Source organism: Aphelocoma coerulescens, chromosome 3 (genome assembly GCF_041296385.1).
Source record: "Aphelocoma coerulescens isolate FSJ_1873_10779 chromosome 3, UR_Acoe_1.0, whole genome shotgun sequence".
Classification (NCBI taxonomy): domain Eukaryota; kingdom Metazoa; phylum Chordata; class Aves; order Passeriformes; family Corvidae; genus Aphelocoma; species Aphelocoma coerulescens.
The window spans coordinates 57,058,458-57,081,711 of NC_091016.1; the positions used below are offsets into that span (position 1 = coordinate 57,058,458).

Here is a 23,254-nt window from a genome sequence, read left to right on the forward strand (position 1 = left end):
TTCATAAGTTTGTAGTTACTGTATTCTAATAGAGGGTGTCTGCAGCCTCTTAAAACCTTCCTTCCCAACCTCTGTGTATTTAAAAAAATCACAGATATAAGTTCTGCTGTACTATCTGAGATTATCTTCCCTCCAAGTAACTAGACTGTCTCACACAGAAGAAGTGAGTAGGTAAGGAAATCTCTTCCCAGCCTCAGTGGACCTGATACCTTCCCTCCTTCCATTAAATTTCATCACCTCTCTCTCAATCCCTCCACACTCTCAAAATAGTACAAGACCACACACTTCTTCTCAAAGTCCTCCCCAACTTTATCCACTGGTATAACTGGTTATCTAACTTCTTTTTTGTTTGTTTAAGCTTCAAATCTGCATAAGTTCTTGCCTTCACAAACCCTTTCCCTTATTAAAGCCCCATGTTGGTGACTCCTACTAAAGCACTCACTAGGACAGAAATGTACCCAGGCTCTCAGAACAGTGGCTGGACCTTGCCCTTCCAGCCTAAGTCCTTCCTGTCCCTGCAGAGGGGGTGACACACTGTGGGGTGGCCATCAAACTCAGCACACCTGCTGATGCCAGGCTCCAAATTTCATGCCCAGCTGGGCTGTTGGGGTACTGTTCACGCTCCCCAAACCCACAGTCCGAAGGTACAGAACACATCTTCTCCAGAATCTGGTCACTGGCCACTTCTGCAGGATGAATAAAAGCCTTTATTTTGTCTGAGAAATACCCCTTTCTACTCCAAGAAGAAGGGATAAAATGGTATCCCCACAGCATGCAGACCTGAGTCTTTGCCAGCAGTTTTTCAAAACCCTCCCTGGTTGTGTTTGCTCATAAACGTACCCCAAAGCCTGGATGTGATTTTATTGCATTGCACTTCCTGGCTCCAGGTCAGCTGACTGTGTGCTGGGACTCCTGATGGAAGCAATGGTATCAGCTTGTCTGTTTGTAAATCGTGCTGCAGCCTGTCCTTACGATCGGCGTGGGGGAGATCTGGGCACCACTACAGTACTAATAAATGGTCAGTAATAATAAAAATAAAGGAATAAACTATAAACAAATAGCAGCAGCAGGAGCTGGCAAGAGTCAAGAGACATGAATGTTTTCTTTTCTTTGACTTTTTATTAAACTCAGTAAAAAAATTGTATATGAGGAATCTTTTCCAGCAGAAAATGCCTCTTTTTTCTTTTTGCTTTTCCCAGAGTGAAAACTCAGCAAACAGAAACACAAATGCTCCTACACCACCATATTGAAACTTAGTCGATTCACAGGTTTGTTCATTTACTGAAACAAACCATTTTAGGCAAATGCAAGCATTTAATGGGATTTTAAAGGTGATCCTTTAAAAAAGTTTAATAAAAATTAAGAAACCTCAAAACTTAATCATTTTATATACTGCCACAGACCCAGTTGCACAGCTTCTGCTAAAAATTGGCAACCTCTTTGAATACATGTGTGTGCATGTGTACTTATATGTATATAAATATATACAAATACCTACATGTACTTAACTGTTTCATGGCCTTTAAAAAATGTCATGAACCTCTCAGATGCCAAAATTCACTGCACTTGTCCTGAAGCAAAGTCTCTGGAAAGATAGCACCTGTCAAGCACTCACACTCTGGCTATCACTGGGTATATAGAGCCCAAATCGGTTGGTCAAAAGTTCATCTGTCTTGAAATGGAAATGATAAATGCTTGGCTACACTGAAACAAGAGCTGCTGGTTTTTCACTCCATTTTGCAAAGTGCCTCAGTTTGCAGCTTTTCTTGCAGCAGAACCCTGTGAGGGCCACCCATCAGCCAGGCTCTGCTCTGTGAGAGTGGTGCCTTTTCCCCTGAAGAACAGGGGTAATTTATTCAGTGGGAATTGACCAGTTGAACTAGCCTATTGGGCATGGACTTCACCCCATTTGAAAGCTTTCCCCACAGGCTGTCATCAGCATATCTATCTCAAAGCAGCCTTAAGTGACTACTTCATCTCATATCTGAGCCTTGTTTGGAAGGGCTTCTCCAGAAAAATCCCACACAACCAATTTTCTGTTACCAGGCACACATTGTCAGAGATATTCCATGTTTTCCATGAGCTCTGGACACCAAAGAAAAAGTTACAGAAGTGAAGAATTGTACATTTGCAATGTGAGGATATAGACCAAGTCAGTAAACCCAAAACCCCAACCAAAATTAAGAGTAGAATTCAGTTCATCAAACTGCTTCCTAGTTAATCTTCTTTTATTAGAGCACAAACACAGCAGATCTTCATATGTGAGGGATCTCTGGGAATCCCTGTGGCTGAAGGCCTTTACTGCCATAAATTTGTATCTCTGCACTAGGTATGTTACTTCTCTGGCTCCTTCACCACACGCCCCTTTAAAAGCTGTGCTTCTTCCCTACTACCACTTTGTAGCACCTATTTTCTGCTGTGAAATGACTGTGTCATTTCACATATGTCTGTGAAATGACATATTTCACCCCTCAGCTGCACCTCTTGGCTCACATCTAGTTTTTGGTCCTTGTAGAGGACAAGGCAGCTGTGATGAAAGTATGATCGCAGCAGCCGCTACTTAAGAATCTGGGAGACAAATGAAGATTATCTGAAAAAATCATTTCAAAACCCACCTTCTCTTGGTTACACATTATGAAATTACAAATAAAATATTAAAAAAAAATTAATCCCCAACATAGTGGCTATAGATACCTGCAAGCTGAGATGAGCTGGGGCAACCCCCAAAGCTGGAGGCATCTGGGTAACCCACAGGACAAAGTGTCAGTGTCTTGAAGGCTGGGATCCCCAGGTGCTGAGTTTTAGGGAAATCCCTCCTGTAAGTACAGACCAGCTCCTCCTTAGCAGTCCGAATGCAGCAGAAATGGTCTTTTGCTTGGGGAAACCAGGTTGCCACACATTCTAAACATATATTAAAAAGGACTTTTGTAAGGCTATACCCTCATTTTTGAATAGTTAAAGCATATGACTAAGGAATAGGATCTAATTCTCATAATTATTATGTGAAGATACATGGCTTAGTTTCTTGTAACCATTTCTTCAAAAAGGAGCCACTGAAACTATTTTTAAAAGACCTTTTAAAAGTAAGTTGAGTAATTTAACAAGGGATCTGCTTATTTCAAAGACTTTGAACCCAAAAAGTTACCCTAAAAGAAAAGCTAGTTTTCACAGCCACAATTACGCTACGTGGGTCCTAGAGGAAACCAAGGCAAAAGGCAGCAGCCCAGCATCAATGCAGCCACCCCATTCTGGGGCAGACAAACCCATACAGTGTCAATTTGAGCTGATGTTTACCACTTGGCTCTGGAATAATAATTTCAGGTTAAGGTTATTACACTATTTGTATATAGCAAGAAAATACTTCAGGAAAGACTCTTAAAGAAATTTAAGAACACTGAGCTTCCAGGGAGCCCTGTGAAATTCCTGTTAAGAGTTTTGGAGATAATGAAGCAAGGTGCTGTAAGTTTAAATTACTCATTCATCATCACATAAGTTATTTAGCAGCAGAAGCCCAAAACCCAGAACCCTTTCTGATACTTGGTAAGCCTGTAATAAATGTTATGAGATGACAGAGGGTTCCTGAGGCAGAGGCCAGGAGCTGATAAGGCAAGAGTTGCATTCCAGCCCCCTATCTTGTGTTTACTTCAATCTGATCACTGGGCAGCATTCTTTCTAATGGAAGGAACAAAGTGCAAATCTCCTTCTTTCCTTCATTCTTAAGGGCCAGGCTCCGTTTCTTCATGTTCTGGGCAGAACATAAAGGCTTACCTTATCAGGAGAAATTCCCATGTGGCACAGCCTGACAAAGAGCTCAGCCGTGTGCAATGTGCAGTCATGTGCTGCAGTGAGAGGAAGAGCTGGTGGAAGGTGCACTACTCTGCAATATCTCAGGGACAGATAATACCGTAATGACAACAAAATCAAGTCTGAATGGTCTGGGAGCTTTATTGAGTTGTAACAGAGCTCTCCAGTTGGGGTAATGTGGTGACAGAGATTGCATGGTCTTCATAGTTCAGAGCATTCCCCAGTGTCTCAGCCTGTGCCAGGCAAACAATGCATGTTTTAAACTCTCTGGAAAGTGCTTTCCATGTCAAAGTCACTGGCCAGGGTTTCCCACTCTGTTTTTTGAATGCAGAAAGGGATGGCCTCTCCTACTGGTAGCAGAAATAATCTTGGCCTTATGAGGAATTGTTTTTCTCAGAGCTGTCAGGAAACCTCAGCAAAAGCATTGGCACCCTGGAAAGGTCTGAGGCAAAGGCCATGCTGCTGTTAATGTGTTCAGACAGTGCCAGCCCCTCACAGAGCAGGAGGTGCTGAGTGTCTCAGGACATCTGTTGGAGGACATGAAGGCTCTCATCAGCCCTGGCTCCTGAGATGCACTCTTACGTGCAGCAGATCCAGCTGGTTTGGTTGATCTCACTGTATCCATAGTCTACAAGAGCTTTTCCTCAGCTGGGAAGAAATTTTCCTACTTAAAGTTCTGTTGTGGCTCCTTTTCAGGACCAGCACCGGAAGAGCCCCTGCCTGCATCACAGCATGCTGCAGAGTCACTTACATCTGCCCATCCTCTATCTAAATAAGTCCCCATATCAGCTACTGTGTCCCAGCCAGAAAGGAATGATGTTGTGGTTTAATTAATGTGGTACATTTTTGCTACTCTTTGTGGATTTTTGTCAGTTTATCTCTGTGAGAGGGGAGACCTAACTTTTCATCTGTATTTGAGTCTGCAGAGATTGGATTCTATTTCAGCAAGAGTCTGCAGGCTCATGCAACACTGATAAATAATTAGGCACATTGGAAAGTGCAAAGAGCAGCAATTTTCCTTCCAGATTGTACAGTGGTATCTGTCAGTCTTTTCCAAATGTGGACACAGGTAGAACGCTCTAAAAACAGTGGCAACTGCGTATTCCTAATACCCTTTGAAAAAGTCTACAATATCATCTGTTAAAAAGCATCTGGAAAATCCACCTTAAAAAAGCCACACCAATGAAATCGCCTGCCAAGCTGCAGCTTCCCGATCCTTCCATTATAAAGAAATTTGCTTATGGTGCAATTTATGTAGGCTCCATATTCCAGCAAAAATACATCAAGTTGTATCAGGTTACTAGAATCAGTCCTAAAGCAACTGTTTCCTAGAAGGGGAGGATAAAAAAATGAAGCAGCAGCTTGCTTCACACACAGTAAGTTGTTGTGACACTGATCTCTCAGGAAGGCAACAGGAACATGAGAAATGATGGTGGGTTTTTGGTTGGGGGTTTTTTTGTTTGTTTCCTTATGAAAACCTAATGTGGTGACTAAAAGCAGAGGAAACACCCACTTTCCAAAACTGAACTGTTATCAGTTTTTCACCAAGGACGATGTCTCTGGCCAGCAGTCTATCTGCCACAACAAAACAATGACAGTAGTGATACCCTTCCCTCTTCTTCATGAAATTTATTGGAAAAAAACCTTGTTATAGGTTAATCTTCAAACACCCTTGTTTGAGAGCTTTGATGACCAAAATGTTTTGACCCTCTATTTGGGGTCAAAGAAGCTTCCTGAAAGAAGATCTAATACTGCAACATCCCACTCACCATGGATAAACTTGTGTTCTGTCTTCCAGCAGAAACTCACCATTTCAAAGACATGATCTGACATAAAAGTAAAGAAAGGGTTTATATCTTTTGCTGAACTGCTTAGGTTTTACTGTAAGGGAAGCAAATATTAGCAGAAGCCAATGCAGCTGCTACAGAGGGTTAGTGGTTTTTTTTTAAAAGAAGCTACATAGATGCATGAAACAAAACTAAACCACATGTTCAATTAGTGGGAGTTAAAAAGTTTCACTAGAATCCACAATCATATATTCATCAGCTGAAAACACCAATTTTTATACAGGGAATTTTTCTTTACTTTCCCCACTTTTCTGGGGCAGAAACAGCAAGCTCAGATGAAAACTTCAGCCCAGACAGTTCTTTATTTCAGAGATTAACCTGAGTACCAGAAGAGCACTGTTACACAAAGTGGAAGTGACCTACTTAATTACTGTGACTCATTTCCCTCTTTCTTTAGGCTGGTAGTTAACTGCCATGCCCCCATTCCCCTCACTCCCCGAGGAAGGGATCTTGTTTTGCTGAGTGTATGTCTATAGCTTTAAATATGAAGCACTGCAAAATGTTCTCTGGAGACAAGGGTGAACCTGAGGTATCTGGAGCGACATGAAACTTCAGCTTCACAGGAGTCTCATTTCAGCAGACAGTAATTCTGCAGTTACACAGATGTGTATTATATTGTCCTACAGCATAAATCTAGGCAGGCATGTGCTTGTTTAGAACATTTTAAAACATTAGATCTGCAGAAGATACTGGCTTGTCTACTTTCTCAGCTGATGTGATCACCTGCTCCCATTACTTGACTTCTTGAGCAGTAAGAACAAGGTGATCCTGAAGAGTTGACACCCATGAGAGGTATTTCATTTACAAACTGGCAACAGCAGTTGAACTTTTAAAGTTGATGCTGCATTACGAGTTAGGATAAATCTGAGTAGGAGCATGACACTGGTCAGAAAACATGAATGAGGCTGCAGCCTGCTTGTGCTATTCAGACTTGCTCGTGACTTTTATTCCTGTGGCCACTAGATCCTAAACATGCCTTTTAGTTTCAGGGTACCTCACTGTAATCCTCTCATGAATAGTCATTATAAATGCAGAGGAAGATATTACAAAAAACATGGTTGACTCACATCAATCTAAGGCCTGGCACACTGCAAACTCATTAAGGAATAGCTCTCCAAACTTCCCACACAAATACTTGCCATGTGTGACTCTGCCCTTTCTGAGACTCCCAACCTGCCACTGTGACTTGCAGCTGGGTACTCTGTTCTTCCCTCACATCCAGGCCTTCCACTCCCCCATATAAACTCTCAGGAACCCACCATGTCCTTGGCCTGACCTGGTCTCTGTCTTGCCACCACAACGACTAGGGGGGCACCATTTATTCTGCTGAGCTGCACAGCCACAGATCTGTTATTGCTGGCAGACCCAGGGATGGGGCTGGGTTCCCCTTTGCACAGCTGTCTGTGCCTCAGAGTGGAATGGTCAGAATCTCTGCATCATGTTCTATGCACACAAAACCAAAAGGAAAAGAAAGGCATTTGTATAATACTTCTCTCTCTTGTTCATCTGGACCCATTGCTTTAAATAGGTACTGAGAGAGTCTTTAGTACTTTCCAGACTAAAAATAGGTAAAAGCCAAGACTAGGGGCTAGAACAGCCTTACAACAACCAGTGGCATTACACGGCACTAAACTAAATGAACTAAGAATTTAAAAGTCTGTATGTCTCTTGAAGTTTTTCACTAAAAAGGTGCCTGTGAACACAGTTACTTTCTTATGTTAACATATATTTACCAGCTAATTTCCTACATGCAATTTACCTTTTTAGGAGTCTGTGTATGATATAAGATTGAAATGTCTTACAGTATTTACAAAATTGCTACAAAACACCATATCACATGGTAAAATCATCTCTCCATTTCAGTTTCTCTTTCTGCCAGTGCTTCATGCTTCTTTATCTCATCTCCAGCAACCCTTTCTGAAGAGCTTAATTATTCTATCCTTCTCTGATGACCACAGCAATCTCCTCCATGGATCAGTTCTTCCAGTCATACCCTGGGCAACTTTTAAGATATTAAGCATTAAAGCTAAATAAAAACAAAACAAAAAGGAAACTAACCCTAAAAACACGGCCAGAGACTTCTCTTTACGTGGTGCTCTTTCACCACATATGTTTAGTGCCAAGCTGGTCTTAAAATAAACTTCCAATGAAGGTTTATATCCTCCACCCCCTGCCAGATAGCTCCCTCTTATCAGCATCTTTCATTCTTCAGCCCAGTTTTTTAGATATCATATAATATAAGCACCTAATTAAAAAGCAATCAAATTAAAATACTTAATCACTGAGTAAAATGTGTAAGAGCCTATGCTGAGAGTGTGAGAATTCAGAGATTGGCAAAGTGCTAAGAAAAGCAGATACACAACCAAGCCTCAGTGATGGGCTTAGTGATATTTTCAAAGTGATAGTTTCAAAGACCTTCTCAGAGGAGATTTTGTTGCAATACAGAAAGTTCCTGAGCTGCTAAACTGAGAGAAAGCCTGAAAAAAGGACCTTTTCTGCCAACACATAGCGGGCAAGAAGGAATTTTGTTTCCAAATGCTTTCATTTGTTTTGTCTCACTCTAAGTTTTATCTGTTTTTCAAGCTACGGGATCCAGTTTCTGTTAAAATAAAACTCGAGTTTGTATTTTAAAGCTCTTTTACAGTTTTGAGAACACTCAACTTAAGAAAAAGGTTTACCCAGATCTGCCTCAACATTCTAGTCAACTTGGAGTCCTATCACGCCACCTTAGGTTGTGAGGAACACACCTATTTTCAGTGGAAAGTAACAAGAAATAAGCATTTCTAAATGCCACACTTCGTCAAAATACCTTGCAACTTGTGACAGGCATCTGTGTCTCACCTTCAAAGAGCTGTGGTGTTTTTTCTTGGGGAAGAGACACTTGCTTCCTCTGGAGAAACAGGACATAGATTCTGTCTCAAAACTTTCAGAATAACCAAGATACAATACTGTACAAAGCCCACATCAACCTTTATGTCTGCATTTACTTGCATGACTCTTACTGATCTTTGCTATCACATGAGGTTTATATCTTGTATTACAGCAGGGAATTGGAATAAGAAGCATAGGGAAAAGGTCATTGGAAGAATGAACAGATGAATCAAATGGCTTATTCAGCCAGTTAAAGACAATGGGTCTGGGTCTTACAATGCCATTTTTGCACAGAAAGACAAAATGATGACCCTGGTTGCCTGATACACTACACAATTCCTCATTTTGTAAACATGGACTCATTTGTACTGGGCTCATCACCATCATATTTGACTTTCAGAGCCTTTTTTTTTATTTTTACTTGGCAGCAGCATATCCAGTTCACAGAATGGCCAGGAGTTTTCCATTTGTTAACTGAAAAGAATATGCCTTTTTAATACATCTGCATTAAGGTGCAACAGAAATATAAAACTAATTCAGGTTGGAAGGGACCTTTGGACCACCCCACCTCTGCTGCACAAAGCAGGGTAACTTTTAAGGTTTCTTAAAGCTTCATCCACTTAAGTTTGGAAAACCTCAAAGGATGCATGTCATTTCAGTTAGGAGTGCCCTGTTCCAAAGCCAGGCCCCTGCCAGGACTAGGAATTTCTGAGTATTCCTACTCCAAAGAGATTCTTGAAGATCAAACAAACATGAAGCTCCTTCACAGTGCTCTACAACAGCCTCCTATGCTGTTTCATCTTCCCTGAAGAAGATGAAATCTGCTCTCCTAAAGACCAATAGTATCACCCTGCCATTCTTTCTTTCCTTATAGACTTAAATTTTATCATCTCATGGTCACAGTAATGTCAAATTGTAATGTAAAGGCAGGTTGCCAGGTAAACAGTAGAACAGCCACAATATCAGCTTATTTAATTGTTTCAAGGCAATCCTGTATAATGCAAATATCACATAAAAACATTACCATGATGCGATGCCAATGAGAGCGACTAGTATCTATCTTACCATTACTTGTCAGTCCAGTTTTACCTTGCAAGTTTTACCCTGCAATGAAATAGTTAACAACACTAAACTGTTTATTGCTTCATGATTTAAGTAATGACATGCCATTAAGATGAATGGCAAAAATTCAGATCTTTGAAGATCTTGCTCCACCTGCCTCTGGACACCTTTGTATTGCTTATCTTTGGCTTGCACTTTCACAGCCATCCTTACAGCCATTTGAGGGCCAGCAGGATGTTTGTGAAACATTAAAGCCAGAGGGTAGAGCACAAAGTAGCATCCTCTGTGGGACAGACTTATCTGGTGCTTCCTGTGAGCCAGCCCAAACTGCCCACACAGTATGTGTCCACAAGATTTGTTCACTTCTCCTGGATCATATACTCCCTTGCTCCTCCCTCCATCTCCTATAGTTTTTCAGAACTGCTTTTAGAGCCATTTGTACAGATGGAACAGCAGAAAAACTACACTTAGAACAGATACGGCATTATCTCACTTGTGAAAATAAACACATGGGTATATGCTTCTATATGTATGCACATTCAAGTTTAATTCAGTGATTCTTGTTTTCCTGCCTTCCCACTCCTGCCTTCTTGACATCCATATAGATATTGCCATTAACAATAGTTTGGAAACTAGTGAGTGTGAGTTTATGAATAGAATTTCATTGCTGTACTATTTTGTCAGTTGTCAGTACTTCATTTTACATGCCATCCATAACATCTCCAAACCAGAATCTGATTGACTATGTTTTGGTGTCAGCTAATAATAACTATTCAGTTTTAGAGACATAAACCATTGATGCTAAGGTGTGGTCCTAACAAGGAGTTTGAGGAAATCAAGGTCTTGATTTGATCAGAGCAGGGAGTTACAGCCAAAACACTTCTAACCTTTTCCTCAGTGTGCCCAACAAGATATTGCTGTATTTGGACAGCCAGGCAAAAAAACCATCTAGAATTTCAAGTTACTTCCAGTGTATATACCACATGTAAACCAAAATGCAAACATTATGAAATAGGAAATAAAAGCAGGAGAAATTCCCAACAGCATCCTGAAAAATATTGACAGCTCAGCCTTTCATGCTTCCTCTCAAAGTGGAAGAAAAGCAGTCTGTTAAGAAGTAGCTTAGTAGACTGCCAGCTCCTTTTCTCTCTTTCCACACTGTGGCTGAGATCTGAAAAGTTATTGAGGCACCTGACTCTCATTTGAACAGCTCTGGGGGTCTGGGCCGTGGTTTCTTCTGTCAGGGTCATGTAGATCTCTTTCAAGTTCCTCTTACTTGGGCTCCCCTTCTTTTTTTTTTATTGACTTTCATAATTTACTGTTATATTTAACACAGCAGCATTTGGTTTAGCCAGTGCAGAGCTCTACTGATTATACAGACACAGGCTCTCCTCCTTCCCTCATCCCTCAGTGTGACTGAGTGGTGCCCCTGCAGCCTTCCCACATCCCATGGTAACCACAGACAGATCGAAACCCCCGACTTTAAAGAGGTGTCAGCTGTCCCCACAATCCACCTCTGTCAATACAATAATCATGATCTGTTTTGCTCCCCACAGCCCACAAAATGCTTCATCTACATCTCTCATCCACGGCATCACTCACAACTTTCAAATCTATTATTGTAACATGATCCTTTGAGCAATTGCTATTGCTTTTAAAACCAATTTATTCCACATTCAAGTGCCTCTAAACTCCCATAATATTAAGATTGGTGCCTGCACATTAAACTCTCATTGCTAAAAAAGGTCTCAGAAAACTCTCTGGCTACATGTTCAAGCTGGTGCAAAAACAGTGAAAAGAGAAAAGAGAGAGGCACATTCAAACTACACTTAATAGTCTATCTTCCCAAATTGAAAAATTCCCTCTGTTCTAAGTTAAAGACAAGCAGTTCCCAACACACTTGTGCAGTATAATGGCCATTCAAAAGCTCTTTCTTATCATTACCCAGTGTAAAGTGCTGATCTTTCACAGCAGTTCTGAAAACAGAAAGTAGAAAGTTTTAATACATTTTTAAATACACAGTATTGCAGTTGTTGGATGAATTTAAACTATGAGGGAGGTACAATAACTCCATTCCCTGAGCATTTGAATCTCACTTAATAGTTCAAGAGTTCAGAGGAACAAGGGCTTACACAAAGCCCATCTGTCTGTCAGGCCTCTCCCCAGGTACCCTTGAATCTGGTGGTCAATTTCAATCATGTTTGACAGAGCAGAGGCCTCTTAAAACCAGTTTCACAGCAATCCATGTGGGAAGAGGACAGGGGGAAAGAAAGGCACCCCAAACCAGTGCACTTCCATTTAGCAAGGAAGAGGCAAGCAGAAGCCAGCCATTACCCTGCGGCTTTGATGGGCATGCAGCTCTAGACTTGTCCATGCACACACAGCCTCTTGCTCACCTATCTGGTAGAAGTGGCAAATGGTGAGAATATGAGGAAATATTTGAGTTGAGGAGCAGGATAAAGTGAAATTATTACTGTAAGGGAAGATGCTGAGGACATAGGATGAAGCAGAGATTTAAGAGAACCAGAGAAAGAATCATTCTGGGGACATGGGAAGAGCCTGGAGATATTGTTATGGGGAAGTCTTCAGATGCCAAGAAGAAGACAGCGTCATTTTGGTCAAGACTATAGGAGTCTTGCAGCTATGTGGGAAACCAGAGCTCCAAATTTATGTCTCTTACAGCTCAGTGTGGAGTGTACTAACATGCACAGAGATAACTTAGGACCTCACGAAAAGGATTCAGTCACTCATTCGTGGGATTTCACTGTATTAGAAACAGGACTGATTTCAAAGCTAGACCTAAATATATAACTACACTAATACAGGGGCTTGGCCTTGACACTACTTTTAACCACTCCAAATGGCCTGAGGTACAGTTCACCACCTCATCGCACTTCACTGTCCAACTCAAACTATCCACATGGCCTTCCAGCTACTGTGTGACAAGGACTCTTAGTCAGGCCTTCTCAACCATTTTTATGCTCCTAAATGTATGTCCTGGGGTCATGACACCACACAGGCTGATTGCTCCCTGAGGCAGGGTGATCCAGGAGGCAGTGGGAACCCAGAGCTAGCAAGACCAAGCCTCCCCAAACAAGGCCCATCCACAGCACTCAAACAAGGCAAGGAAGACAAACCTGGAGACGATAGCTGGAACCAGCCAAGAGCCCAGGTCATGAGGCAGTATCATGGTGATGAAACAGAGCTGAAGTCATGCTGGAAATTTGATCCATAGGTCAGGGTTAAGATTAAGGTCCAATGATGGCCAGAAAAGTCCACAACAACCAGGCTGGACCAAGCCAGGGTATCAGTCTGCTGGTTGAAGTCTGGATCAATTAGGCCCATAGTGGAAAAAGGCATAGCCACAGACATGGATAAGAGATTAGCACACCTCCCTTACCACTCAGCCAGAGCCTGATAGCCCTGGGTTGAGTTGAAATGGGGCTTCTTGCCCCCGTGGGTGTGGGTGTGGCTGGAAGCTCCAGCTGAGGTTGATCAAGGCTTATTAGTGCACTCAGGGGCCCAGCATATGCAAACTTGATGAAGAAGACGGGACATGGCTCAAAATGGTGGCACAGGCCATTTGAATCTATTCAGGAATTACAAATAGCCAGTGACAATACCCCACAAACAACAAATACATTATTCTGGCCCAGAGGCTTGTGTGGCCAGGCCAAAAACATGCATTGAGGAGGGCTTGCTGCAGGGGTGGGAGTTGCATTCTTCTGCTCACGCTGTTGTTGTCTTTGCATGTCCCCTGTGAAAACATACTGGGAAAAGCAGGGCTAGTGTCTCGTTAGGTTTAAGAACTTCCTCAGACCTATCTGAGTCCTACTTGAGAAAAAATAAAAAAAACAAGAAGCCCACTTCAAAGACCCAATGTGCTGAAAACACACATACAACACACACATGCACCCATGGTTTATTGAACCTGGATCTATGTGAGGCAAAGCAGACAAGGGTCTCTTCTTGGGACTGCTTTTCTACTGCAGTTCATTTTGATGTCTACTGAAAGGATGAGAATTGTATCTGTACTGTGAGAGTGATTATGCCAGCTAGTTGATGATATGAAAGTGACTAAGTCGTAGCTTTTGCTTTCCCAGTGTGAGCTCCAGAAATGTGAGAAAATTCAGGGTGAGCTGAATTGCTTATTCTGTTATTAAAAGTGCCATGTCTCCCTGTCAGCCAAACTCAGGGCTCAGCAGAGTGCTCACCATCCACCCTCTGTGCAATACTCATAAATGTTGCAATCAATATAAAATTTGGGATGTGTGGGCAATACTGGAAGGTAAAAATATTCTTTCTTTGCCAGATATATGTTAATTGGTTGTTTCATTTTGCACATATGGGACAGTAAAATGTATTTGTTTTCTTGCCAATAAAAGAACATTTTCCGAACTCCTTCGTCACAAGGTATCTACGAAAGGAGAAGGCTCTGATGTTTCCTGTTGGATTTATGGTTTACATTACAATTCATACACAAATGCTTTTTGGCATCTAAATCCTGAGCTAGAAGTATTTTTAAAATTATGTCCTGAAATAGGAACTTCAGAACACTGTGTCGGCATCTGGCAGATATCTCAAGAGTGTCATGAACTATTACTACTTGAGGAACTTGGCAGGCACTCCATGAGCCTTGTGTACCTTACAAGTGTGTAGGAGTCCAGCTTAATCATTGAGCATCTGTATAGCTGGGCTCTGTAATGGGCATATGTCCACCCATCAACCTCAAAAACATGTGGTGGTATGTCTGGATTTCACAGAGTACATCTGAGCCCCTGAGCAATGAAGGCTGCTCAAACACTAGTGACAGCAGCCCACTATTTTATAAAAGCAAGCATTTCCTCAGGACAAACCTTGAGTCACTAATCAGTCTCACTGCTCAAAGAATTTGGCATGTGTGTTTCCATCCCCATGTGTTTTACAAAGTGCTGATACACGTGCTAAGGCTGAAGGCCCTTTATAAAGTGTTTGGGATCTCATGTACGATAGTGTTTCCTAGTAGGAGAGCACAGGAAGCATTTCTGGGGCCCTTGGTGAGGTACTAGGAAAGCAAGTGGGACCCTGGTGGTGACCACCATTCTTGCTCCAGGATGGAAGAGGTTCTCACTCCTGGTAAAAAGTGGCACCATGGTGGGACTTTGCCCCAATCTAATTGACATTGCAGCCATGCTTCATGACTGCTCAAGAGCAGTGCTACTGCTCTTGTGTGTTTGTAGAACAAAATTTGCCTGTAAAGCAGGTTTATAAATGTCTGCTTAGTGAGGCCTTCAAAGAGGTCTTTTGGTGGGAGTTTTATAAGTGACATCCTTCAGAACATCTCTGGTCTGCAAACATGCTCTTTCTGGACAAACATTTGCTGCTTTAAGAAGACACACACGTACCATACACTTCCCGACGGTTAATGACAAGACAAGACTTTTGCCATTTTTGAGGGTCTTCATGGAAAAAGTTGCATAAGTCTACACAAAAATGTTAATATTTTTTCATGGTGTACTCATAATTCCAGCACAGAAACCACATAGCTCCAGCACAGAAAACAATGGCTTTGGCACTGCCTGAGCCAAGGAACTAAGGGCTGCAAACCCAGAAGCCCCACTGGGGCGAGCAGTAGCACCAGAGACCCAGGAAGGGGAGTTGAGGCAGATCACCAGTTTCAGCCTGGGCATGCATGCCATGGCAAAGCATAAGACAGCTTTCCTCAAATACCTCAGTGACACTTGATTCCTGTGTCTTCTGTTTTTTTAACAGAGCATAGAAATCCCCCAAACTGGGAAGACTCTGAAGTGCAAAGGATGAAGTATAGACTGTCAGTCCCAGAGCCCATCTCCCGCAGAGAGCAGGAGAGCAGTACAAAACCAAAGTATTGGAAAGATAGGGCACACAGTGAGAGGTGAGTGCTCCTCTCAGTCCTTATTTAAGACGTTGCTGAAGCTGAGTGCCTTATCTGACCCATCCTCTCCAACAGGCGCCAGTCTCTGTCCTGGGGCTGTCCAGTCTTTCCAGTAGTTGAAATGAAACAGAATGCTCCTGGTGTCTGTCTCTGGGCCTGAGCTTCCGGGACCAGGCAGGAGGACTTGTCCCCTGCAAACCCTTGGCTCTGGCATTTATTGCTTCTTGACACAGAGTTTGAACAGTTGTAGAATGTGTCGCAAGACAAAACTTTTAACTCTGGAGTTTATTTAATTTGACACTGGGTGAGGCCTTTATTCTACATCCTTCTTTAGCAGATAGAAATGTGTTTGGTCTGTATTAATTTTTTGTTCTGTACCAATGGTTGGCATTGATTAGTTTCATTTTATTCACTACAAATGTTAAAATAAACAAACCAAGGTCCCAAGTGGTGGTCAGGGATTTTGCCAGACCATGGGAAGTAGTGGGCCCCAAGAGGCTCTGAAAACCACCCAGAGAAAGATCTGCACCAAGCAGGGATAATAATCTGTTCCAGAAGCTAGAAAATATTTTCCAGGAGACTTGGCAACTGTGGCTTAAGATGGAGAAAGAGAGAAAGAGAACGATGGATAGAGAGAAATTGCCCTTTTTCCAGGACAAATGGAGAAGTCTGGGAAAAGAAAAGCTCCGGATATTGCAGGGTACTCAGCCACAAGGAGAGATTGCCTTTGCATCTCCAGAGATGCAGAGACAGTTCTTTGCCCACCTGTGGAGTCCAGACAGGCAAAAGCTGGAAGAAGTCTTTGTTTACAAGAGAGATGACAAATAAGGCTGGTAGATAAGAATTGAAAAACTTAAACTAACCTGTACCAGCCTCTTAGATACACAAAATGATGGTTAGAGAAGTCAGTAAATCATCTGGTCTGAATTTCCTGAAGCCAGTTAAGTTTCAGTCCTTGGGATGGGCCATTAGGTTTTGGACTGTCTTTCCCATAAGGAGCCAAATGACTTGTCTAACAGAAACTCATCATTTAGAAATGCCTGGAGATTTGATGTGATGATAGTTTGATATAAAGAACCAACCACTTTCTTTGGCAATTTGTTTTAATGCCTACTCTCATTGTTATACATTTCTGATCATTTTCTCATTTGAAGGTGCCAGGCTTCCATTTCCAGCTATTGGCATTTGTTGCACATTTCTCTGCTAGATTAAGAGCTCCTTCATCCATGACATTTCCTGCCAGGAAACATCCTCTGTAATCAAATAATTTCTCACTTTTTATAAGCCTTGATTAACTCAACAGACTGTGTTCTCCAAGTCTTTGCTATGGCCTTTTTCTCTAGGCCCTGCACAATGTTTTGGCTGTTTTCCACACCCATGCCAATATTTCAACAGCCTCCTAAAACTGTGGGCATTGAAACAGTATCTCTAATACTGTACACAGAGATAAAAGCACATCCCTGCTCAAACTGGATTGGGGTAGCAAACTCTTCTGTTTCTGTGATTTTTTCAGTCGCTGTCAGAAGCTGGCCTGGGTTCCATTTACTAATGAGGTCCCCCTCCCCTAGGTGCTTGGATGGTGTCTCCTGCTCACATGCTTCAAGTCATAATGATCACCTGACTTGGTTTCAAAGGTCAAATCATCAGGACATTTGTGAAGTTTTTATCTCTTTTTACAGCAGAGATCAGTCACGTGCCTCTCACCTGAAGAGTTTCTTGCCAACGTTGGGAGATCAATTCTGCCTTGGTCCTGCCTGTGACCTACAGCTGATGATTAAGATGCTGTAGTCAAACCACAACTTAACTGCTTGTTGGTTCAGTCTGGTTATACCTCAGCAGCACTGAGTAACTTGCTGCATACAGATGGCTGCCTGAAGGGAACCAGCAAGCGAGCTCTCTGGAGGGGCTTCAAGCACTATGTTAATCCCTTTGGAACAAACCACACAGACATCGTGTATCATTAGTTTCTTGCAAGAATGCTATCTTGTAAATCAGTGTAGACTTCTAGAGACTGTGTTCCCATTTAATTTCATTAACAATTCATTTTTCTGCTGCCTAGGATCCCTTTTCAGGCACACCAAGCTTCAGTGCTGTAAAGTATGCTGATGACCTACTGTGATGTTGGCTGAACACTCTGCATTGTTCTAGTGTCCTTCTGTGTTTTAGGATTCAGTAAAAATGAATATTTCTAGGCCAGGATCTGCTCCGTCATCTCTGTAGGTCTCTTGACTGCAAGTTTTCTAGATCCGCTGTTTTTCAAAAAAATTAATTCTGAGTCAGTGTGTTTTAATATAGTCCTGCTTCATGAGTGGAAAGAAGGCATTCATGCTCATTAGCTTTCTGGCTTCCAAATACAGATAAGAACAGAAAAAATCTATCTTTTCTACATGACAATTAATAATTTTATAATTTTAATCTATCAAAGGGCCACTTGCTTCTTTTAGTATGCCTTGCATCCTTGCAAAGTAGTCACATTGTTGCTTATGACACAAATATGGCTGCCCCACTCTTACCTGACTTCAGCTGCTTTTTACATCTTCCATGTTACCTAACCTCCAAATACCTTTCTCTTTCTCTTATCAATGCATAGTTAATTTCCCTTGAGTATTTCTCCTGATGACTGGGGAAAATTTTCTGAGAGATATTAAAATATTCATACAGTCTGAAATTTTGGCATCTGGGTCATGCTCAAAAAAAATCTGTGTTTTTCAGTAAAAAATTCAGGCTCTTTTGTGATGTGCTCTGCTTTTCACTAAATTTTGAAAACCTAAATGAGAGTGAGTGTTGCAACTGTGTGGATCACCGTAGATCAGCTTTTGGTGCTGGTTTATTTTCTTTTAATTCAAGATGTGAGTGTTGCAACTGTGTGGATCACCGTAGATCAGCTTTTGGTGCTGGTTTATTTTCTTTTAATTCAAGATGTGAGTGTTGCAACTGTGTGGATCACCGTAGATCAGCTTTTGGTGCTAGTCTATTTTCTTTTAATTCAAGATTTCTTACTCTCTTCAGTTTTAAATGAACATGTATACATTTGCCTTTAAGTTAGTCGTATTTAGTCTTCTGACTATTTTTTTCCTCCCAATTCCTCTCAGTTCCAGGAAATGTTTTTTTATGAAAATATGCCTACGACTCATCAGCAGTGTCTTCCATTTACTCCTACTGAGTATCATGCTGCTACAGGCAGGCTACTATCAAGTTTCATTCAGTGACTAATTATCTTTCTCTAGTATAAAGAAACCAAAAGATTTACCTCTTTGGGGCACAATACCCTTTTGTTAGAAATTCTTTTCAGACAAAGATTATCTTGTAAGGAAATCTTACCACTTCATAACTTTTTAAAAAATAAAGCAGTTAATCATACCTGCTCCTCCTCAGCCCTTCAAAAGTTTCCATCTGCGGCCTTCTGCTGGAAACAAGGGCAAAATGGGAGGAGGAGGGGTAGAGGCAGACAGATGGAGTAAGACTGACTGAGAGACAGACAGTGAATTTCCCTTCCAGGCACTCTTCTCAACCCTAATCTGTTACCTGTGTTTACCCCAAGCCCTGTTTACTTCACACTCCATGTTATTAAAAACTCAAAGCAGTATTGCTTAGACTATTTCCAGTGTTGAAAGCATCTTCTTCAGTGTACAACTCTCTGACACTGTTGCAATTAAACATCACGAGGGATATAGTATTCTGATTATAACTCCCCTGATTGCCCCGCACAATGCAGGGGTTTTGGTTTTGTGTTTCCTGTAACAAACTATTCTTACCAGAATGGGGAGTACTTAAAAAAAATCTGTTGCTGTTTACTTGTGTCTGAGCCTTAAGCCCCCATACTGGAAAGCAGAAGAAATAGAAAATGTAATGTAGTTCATCCAAATTTTTGTGTAAATAGACAGAGCTGTCCCGTGCTGCCTCTGGCTAAATACTTTCCTTAGTTGCTGATGAAATTGAACATATAATTGTCTCCTGTACCCTGCATATCAATATTTTTTCTACCATGGTGATGATAGTTAGGGAGTCATTAAATTCAAAAACAGGAACATAACTGGATAAATAAACCTACAGGATCCCAACCCATAAAGAATTGGTATCCAGGTGTTCTGCCAACTCAAACTGCAAATGTTTGTTTAAGAAAAGGACTTGTATTTCTTGTTCTGTGCCAGGCCCCTCAGTAATTATGTTCCAATACAAAACTCTTCATTCACCAATGCCATGCACATGTCATGTGGAGCTCTTGCAAAACCCTTGAGTAGTCCAGAGCTCAGTAACAAGCATAAGCTTGAGCCGTCCAATGCAGGTTTAACTGGAGCCAGAAGAAGCAGAAGTGAGTAGGTGATAGGAAAGAGAAGGGAGACAGGATAAAAGGTATAATTCAGGTACAAGGCAGCTGAAAGTAAAGAACTTGTGGAGAAAACAAAACAGCAATTAACCTTAGATCCCAGCACAAGGTCATCTCCAAAGGAGAGGACTGCATCCCACACAACTGCTGACTAATGATTCACACTGATACGGCCAGAGAACACTCAAACACTCACATCCGGACAACTGTCTGGTTGACAGGACTCCACAGAGGAGGAATCAAAGCCAGGAATCCCACTGCCAATTGCAGATATATGATTGCATTCTTCTCCCTCCCTCTTTTCTAAATCCTGAAGGCAGCAGGATGGGCAGGTGACAGCAGGCAGTGCCACCTGAGATGGTTATTTTATTACTGAAAAAATGGAGGGGTATTTTGAAGCAAAGATTTGGGTGGCCAAAATTGAAGGTACTGAGGAGACTTGTCAGAGCCAATGAAACCCCGTCACAATCCCTTATGCCAAGTATTTTGCACTTCCAAAGTAATCACAGAGCTGTATCCGTGAATGCACAGTGTCTGCAGGGCCTTGCCACAGGAATAAGGAAGGAAGGGAAAGTCACTTACTGTGGGACCAACAGTGTTTGCTGTCTGGCAGATATGGCCTAAAACAAGCCTGGACTTGAGAAATTTATCTATTGTGCCATTTTAGTTTGTTTTAAGAAGCATTTGCCAAAGAAGATGCCACATTGCCAGGAAATGACTGCTTGACATGATACCGTATTTTCTGCTGAGTTGTTCTGGACAAGTGACTGGACTGAATGCCTAGCTCCACGAAAACAATCGAGATCAGGCCTCCTGATACAAGGGAGCCATGTTGCATAAACACAGGCTGCTTTTGAAAAATATTTAGGAAGGTACAGTAAGCATAAGTGACACTAGAAAGGCTGGTGCCAGGAAGGTTTCTAACCTGTGTTGTTAAGCTTTTCTCAACATAAACCTCTTCATTGCATCCCAGTGCAACGCATATGTGGGAACAGCCACTTTTTCTCTTTGTTTCACATGAAGCTGCTCTCTGAGCTAGATTCCAGGCACAGGGTGGTCCCTAGAAGATCCCAGTAAGAAGATTTCTCTATGCTGCATTAGGGACAGAATTTGGCCCATTTAATAGTGGGGTAGAAAGCTGGGCAAGCACACAGGCACACCTTTGCTTGGTGCTTTCATTTGGCTGGTCCCTCAGAAGAATGTAAACAATTGCTGACCAAGATAAGCACGGAGAGAAGAAACCTGCTGATGGACATATGGATATACCTGGGCTGCCTATAAAGGGAGGCAGCACGACTTGTCTACTTCCGCCTTGTGTGGGTGAGCTGTCGAGTCCCAGCTGTGCTTGTAGAGACAGTCCCACACCAGGCATGTGGATGGGACCCACACTGTGCTTCTTGTATGTGCCTCACAGACTCCACATCAGCCTCCTCCCTTATGTGCTGTAGCTAAATCCCAAAGAGCCTACCAGTGCTCTCTCATGGGCCAAACACAGCCATTCCTATGGGAACCACCTGCAAGCTACTATCCACATCCACAGGGAAAGAAAGACCTTGCACTGTAAAGGAGTAAGAAAGATGTTTGTCTGCCCTTTAAGGATACAATACTTATTAGCAAAGCAGGGGTAAAAAGAGTATATTTTGATCAAAGCAAGGCTCACTGCTTTGTAAAACATGAACTGAGTTTCTCTTGCTAACAATTTTCATAGGATCTGTTTGGGGCATATCTATCACATTTTCTGTAAGTTGCTAAAGATGTACCAATCCACCATAGAGGCTGGTTCTGACACAGTTTCCTTCTCATAGCTCAGTCATCACATGGAAAAAAACGCAAAAAATCTCTTTTCAAGATTAGTGCACTCATGATGTCCAAGGAGAGAAAACATTTAACTGGCATAGAGTAAGAGTAAGAATGAATATGGTTGTGTATTTTGTATCTTTTTCACATCTTGTTCGGAGTGAAAGAAGAGTTAATTGAGTGCTTTCTTGTGTTTCACAATAACTTCAAATAGAAGGAGATAGTTAGATTTGACCTGCTTCATCAGGAGTCAGCGATTTCTGAAAATGTTGTTTGGCTAGTTTGCTCCAGTGGCTTATTTGGCTCGCTATGAAAAACGATCATTTACACATAAACTTGGCAAACGTCAGTTGCTTCCATTCTTGTCTAGGAAGTTTTATGGCACTCTTGAGAAGAGTGGCAGTTGGGTGAATAAGGCCTTTTAAGTCCCATTGGCAGCACAGAAGGCGCTAAATTTGCCCTCTACCAAAGAGCAGCAATTTTCACGATTCTTAGAAGCTGATCTTTCACTCAGTCTTGAAGGCATGTCCAAGAAGCCCTGCTGGATTGTTATTCCCAGATTCTGAGATAACAGCTTTGAGGCGACAGCAAGTGCCTGCTGGTATGGAGCATCAGGCAGGGGCGTGTGGTGGGAGCAGCGTAGGTTGGGCAGGCAGAGCAGGCCACATGAGCTGCACATTCCAGAGGAGTGGAGGTGCAGGCACTGGAACATGAGTGACAAAAGGGTAAGACATCCATGCTGAGAGGGACAGACACCTCCATCTGCTCAGCAGAGAGATCAGCTGCATAAGACCATGGGCTGGTATCAGACTGTCTCCTCTGCTACTTGGGTCTTTCTGAGCTAAACATGGTGCTGGCAGGCAAATGGAGTCCCTGGGAAAAATAGAGGGAAAAAGCTTCACTGGATTTAGCAGTTGGCTTTCAACCCTTGTGCACAGTAAGATTTCTTCCTGATACTATTTTAACAACTCAGCAAACATAAACCAAATGAGCAGAGGAAATACAGAGAATTTCCGAGGTTATCTAGAAATGAAATGCAAGCAGTGGTGTCTGTGGGGGAGGAAGCAGCCTTCTGTTGTAGCAGCTCCTGCAATTTGGTTAGCATTTGGAAGGCTCCAGTCCAATCCCTGCTCTGTCACACCAGGGTTTACTGGTATGTCTGAGATGTCAGTGAAGAGCTCACAGGCCAGATCCCAGCCCTGGGACTGCTTCTGACTCCCAGCAGTTTCTTGTTTTTGATGGAAGTAAAGGGAATAGGAGCCAGAGCAGCAATGCGAGCCATTGTGTCTCTGAGAATGAGGAAACTGTTCCCACAACAATGGTGGAAAAATATTTTTGATGCCAGCATCAACTATAAAAATAAAAGTTTTGTTGGGGCACAAATTTGTTGGTCCTCTAGGATGAGTATGCTACAAAAAAATACAGCAATAAGAAATTACTGACTGCATTGCTTGAGATGGCACATGGAGAAGGAAGAAGGCAAGAGAGGTAACGTTAATAAATCATTGTCCTGTCCAGCGGGCTTCCATTATTCATAGAGAAGGGCAATTACGGAGGCATACCACTGTCCCGCTTCCAAAGTTTAACATTCCTGTTTGATATCTGATCTAGCAAACAGTGTTAGGAGGTATCCAAGCAGCATGCACAGCACTT

General features: G+C 42.1%; 1 long non-coding RNA gene across 2 annotated transcripts in view; it reads right to left on the bottom strand.

The window, feature by feature from the left end:
- LOC138107243 (uncharacterized) overlaps positions 1–12,996 on the bottom strand; it is a 35,654-nt gene extending 22,658 nt beyond the window's left edge. For both annotated transcript variants that reach the window (XR_011149345.1, XR_011149344.1), the window contains exon 1: positions 12,722–12,996. This is a non-coding gene — a long non-coding RNA (uncharacterized lncRNA). The remainder of the gene's footprint in view (positions 1–12,721) is intronic.
- Positions 12,997–23,254: the final 10,258 nt, after the last annotated feature.